Consider the following 5386-nt stretch of genomic DNA (forward strand, 5'->3'; position numbering starts at 1 on the left):
ATAGAGATGATAGAGATAATAGAGATGATAGAGATTATAGAGATGATAGAGATGATAGAGATAATAGGGATTGTAGGGATTATAGAGATTATAGAGATTAGAAGTATGCATGCGCTTCAGTGACGATGTCCTCACAGGTCCCTTCATCCCCTCGCCAGTCTTCCCATGAAAACGACACAAGGTCACTGTTACCGGTGACTTTTGTAAATGTTAGATGTTATATATCATTATAAAGTCTTTTAATCAGTCCACTGTTGCAGCTTTACAAAAGTCACCAATAATAGTGACCTTCTAACCTCTATTTTTATTTTTTATACCGACTGTAAGTGTTGCATTTTGGGTAACGCAGTTTTCTAACAAAGTATTAAAACTATTAACATTTTCATAATGTAACTTAAAAAAATTAAATGACGTCATTCTTCTCTCAAAATAAAATGTTTTCTTTCTCTAAATGAATCTTAATAATTTACAACTTTATTCACAAAGTATTAAACATTTTTATTTCATTATTGTTGTTTTTTTTTTGAGAGATTAATCTCATGCACAAACTCTAAATGCTGCATTGTGGGTACTGTAGTGTTTTCTCACTTTCTTTATTTGGTCACATGTTCTTTGATAAATCAGATTTGTGTGTTTATTAATTTAGAGTTTTTACTTTTTGAATGAATTGTGTTTTTTCATGACAATAATTAAATATGAAACATCTGGACTTCAGAGTGTGATGATTTTAATATGTGAAGAAGAAGAAGACGACCTCAGTTTGTCCACTAGATGTCAGCAGAGTTCTGTTATTATTAATGTATTTAGTTTTCTCTTCAGATGTCAGAGTATTAGTATTAGTATGTTTATGGTAATAACATGACCATTATTAATTGATTAATTAATAATAATATTTTTGTTAAATTTGGAAACATCAAATGTTTTACATGAAAGATGATTTCAACCGTCAAAATTATTTTACGTTAGTTTTCTGTGAATCCACTAATTGATTAATAGACTAGTTAATTAATGGATGTATTGATTCTTGTATGAACTGTTGTGGAGTTTAATTGATAACTCATCATTACTCATATATACATGTTTTGGAAATGTGCAAAGATACAAACATTGTGGAGAGAAGTGAAGGACGAAGTGCTTTCTTTGATTGAACTGATTGGAATGCTGTTGTATAAAGTACGATAGACTATTATTCAATTCTGGATTCCTAAAGATACCCCTTCCACGGATGACTGGTACGAGGGGATTCTGAGGGGATAATAATAATAAAAATGATATTTTTATATTAACATTAAACACAGAATTGTTCTTTTTACTAAGAAATCTCGAGTAAACAAAGAAGTTCAATAATAATCTAAAATTAACAGATAAAAGGTTAAAATATCATTTTATCATTTTAAAATTACATATTTACTTTATAAATTTATAAGTCAGATCTGATGCCCAGCGGTCAAACATTTTATTTATACATCTTTACATTTAATGCCAACAACTTAAATCTAAAAAAGTGAAGTTCACTAGTAAATAATAAAAGCTGCTAAATTATATTTATTATCATATTAATATTCAGAACTGGGATTAATTAATTAATTAATTTTAAAAATATTAAAATCTCGTGAACAATAAAATAAAAAACATTTCTGTTTCTGGAAAAAGAGAAAGATGAAAGAAAGTAGGCGGGTCGATGATATCTCATAAAGCTCAGTGACGAGAACCGGAACAAAGCCGGAAATTAAGGGATTGATTCTTCAAAATAAAAGCACAAATGTCAAAGTTTCAATTATCTTTTTATTTATCTATGACATCTATTCACTGAGAGGAGAACTTTTACTTCGTCTCAGATTTAAATACATTCAATGTCACACACTAATAAAATAAAATGAAACCGGCGTTCAGGTAAAACAGCTGAAAAACTGCAACTGACCATTGTTTTCACTTCCGGTTTATCTGCTCGATTACTATGTTTTTGTAAAACATCATAAAATTAAAGACAAATTATAAATTCCCAAAGAATAAAAACCAAATCCTCTTGATGAGGTCGTATCTGCTCTTCAGGATTAATCCATCATCAGAGTGTCTGTTCATCAACTAATCACTTCATTACTAATATGTTTGTCTCTGCATATGAATAAATATATATTTAAAAAGTTTTTTAGTTTTCGTTCGTCGTTAATACAAATGTACACTTAAAAAAAACACTTCACGCGGTCAGAAGTGATTGAAAATAAACTCAATTTAATTTAGTATTATTTGTATTATTAGACGTAGTATCATACTAAGTCATTATGATGAGATAGTATCATACTAAGTCATTATGATGAGATAGTATCATACTAAGTCATTATGATGAGATAATATCTCATTGTAATGACTTATAGGATCTTTATTTTTTCCTCACAGTGGCAGCAATGGGCATCCACAGCTATCGCGTTTGTCGGGGTTTTATTTTGAAAGTCCGGGCCGGATGTTCTGTGTGGCGAGGTGTGTAACTTGACACCGTGTTCCACGTTCTGGAGAACGTAGCGGACAGAATGTGGCATTCAGGGAGCGGAGGGAAAACCAGGAGGAGCGTCATCGTACAAAAGTAGTAAAACCTCTAAAAGGCAAATTTATACATGAACTCCGCGCGTGGATTAAACTTTAATCTGAAGTCAACATTCCTGGATTATTAAACTGGATTTGTTTTTTACTGGAATATCAACACAAGGAATAAAGTTTCTTTCCTACAAACTGCCGCCGTGGTCCGCGAGAAATCCGGTGTGGAAAGTTTCTACCGTACATTCACAAAACAGAAGAAACAAGGTAACGTGGTCCGGTTCACGTGAGATTAAATACATATTCGTACAGTTATGGATCCGTTGAAACGGTTCTTACGGAACTGGTTCAACCAGCGTCGGTCTTCAGGTCTGTTTATATCCAGACTCCGGACCACATCTGACCCTGTTTTCCGGGTCCTTCACTCCTTCACATATCTGCAATCTGAGCACTTGATCTGAATATTAATACATAAACTATTGTAGTATTCAGACAATAAACACTTTTTCTGTGTCCTCGGAAACAAATCTCCAATTCGGCGGGCTTCAGCACCATCAGTGAGCTCGTGAGCTCAGACACAGTCAGGTTATAATCGGGTCCCGGCCCCCCCCCCCCATTGTGCGTCATTCTGATGAAACCCAGTGAAGGTTCAGAGGTGATCTTCAGAGTGAAACCTTTCAATGAATGTTGTGTTTGTGTAGTTCACGAGACAGGAAATAGAAACAGTGACTTTTTATACCAGCTCTGGTTTAATATCACAGAGAATGTCTCATATGAAGACAGAACTGTTACAACTTATTATCAAGTGTAAACAATCAAAACAGCAACACTTTACCTTAAATATATAAATGTATACATATATATATATATATATATATATATACATATATATATATGTCTGTGTGTGTATATATATATCTGTCATGTGACTCTTGTCTGACTCGGAGTGTCAGAGTGACTCGTTGTTCCCTCACTGAGAGTAGAAACTATGTGGACTCTGAGATCTGGCTGCAAAAACCTATTTTTTCTGTTTATGCAGAAACACTGTTGTTGTTTTAGGCCGGTGCTGCACGTTCTCCTGTTCTCATGTTCTCATGTTCTCACATTCTCCTGTTCTCCTGTTCTCACGTTCTCCTGTTCTCCTGTTCTCCTGTTCTCACGTTCTCACGTTCTCACGTTCTCCTGTTCTCCTGTTCTCACGTTCTCCTGTTCTCCTGTTCTCACGTTCTCCTGTTCTCCTGTAGAGATCAGGACAAATGTTATCTGAGTGACACTGAGAGTTGATTCTGTTCACCGAGCTGGAAGAGTTTAAGTAGCTCTGTGCTGATATTTTGTCACAAAAGAGCCCGAGGGAAGAGCAGGACTAGGGCAGGACTAGATGAGGACTAGGGCAGGACTAGATGAGGACTAGGGCAGGACTAGAGCAGGACTAGATGAGGACTAGAGCAGGACTAGGGCCGGACTAGATGAGGACTAGATGAGGACTAGAGCAGGACTAGATGAGGACTAGGGCAGGACTAGAGCAGGACTAGGGTCAGCCACACAGGGACGGGAACCAACAGCAGGTGGTTCCACCCGTCCGTTCATCTCCTCTGGTTTAAATAAATCAGTGGAGTTTGGACAAACTCGTCTGCTGTTTTACAGCAACTCTGTTTAAAGATATGAAATATGTGAGTGTAGTTTGGTGACATCCTGGTCCTGAGGCTCTGGATCAGTGTTGACCCAGCAGAGTGATGATCTGTTTGTGTTTGGATGTTTGTTGAGCTGTAATTAAAGCTCACAGGAGCTTTAACACTCACCTGTGACAGCTGTGTGTGTGTGTGTGTGTGTGTGTGTCACATTTTCTTTAGAAGATCACAGATCTGATCTCGTTTACATCTCAAGTTAAAGCTGATTAGACTCGATGAGGATTTAGGAGGGATCAGGATCCGATAAGTGGATTCAGGACTGGATTTTGTTTCATAAGATGCTCCTGAACCCAGATCCTTCATGCATGTTTAAGCATCCGGTTTATCCTGTTACAGGAATCTCTGCTGGTCTCAGTCCTCTCACACACCTCCAGAGACCAACTAATCTGGTTTTCTCCTTTCTTTTTCAGTCCTGAACCACATCGAACCACATCAAACCACATCGAACCACATCGACTCCTCTGACAGGAAATAATATCACTAGGAGAGATTTACCTCAAACTAGGAGTCTGGTTCTGGTTTCCTGGCGGTCCGCTAGATTCCAGAACGAGCTCAGCATGAGGGTCTGAGGAGGATTTAAAGAAGGCTGGTTCAGACCCCAGGAGGTAGGAGGGAGGCAGCATGGGGAAGGAGCAGGACCTGCTGCAGGCGGCGAAGACCGGAGACCTAATGTCCACTCAGAAGCTGCTGTCCAAACTCAAAGCCAACAGGAACAGTGAGTACACCCGCACCTCATGCTTTTATTCTGAAATATGGCCGATAACCAAGGGGGGGGGGGGGGGGGTCTCCCTGGCTCCAGTCCAGGGGTCACCTGCGGTCTTCAGGTGGACACGTGTGGACAGCAGTCTGTCTTCGTCTCTGTGTCTTGTGGTTCACTTTGTTATTGTTGATGCCGCGTTCACTTCCTGATTGCTTTTTATTGGATGGTGCTACAGTTGTTGCCTGGCAACTGATTGACACAGGAAGTGGCTGAGATATCCTGTTGGTTGCTGTGAGCTTCAGAAGGACTCTGGTGGATTCATGAACACCTGGTTCAACACAGTCCAGTGTGATTAGTGGACCCCTATGATGGTCCCTCCAATGGTCCTTCTAATTGTCCCTCGAATGGTCCTTCTAATGGTCCCTCTGATGGTCCTTCTAATGCTCCCTCTAATGGTCCCTCTAAT

The sequence above is a fragment of the Anarrhichthys ocellatus genome, unplaced genomic scaffold, assembly GCF_004355925.1.
Source record: "Anarrhichthys ocellatus isolate YVR2014 unplaced genomic scaffold, GSC_Weel_1.0 scaffold1094, whole genome shotgun sequence".
Taxonomy (NCBI): Eukaryota; Metazoa; Chordata; class Actinopteri; order Perciformes; family Anarhichadidae; genus Anarrhichthys; species Anarrhichthys ocellatus.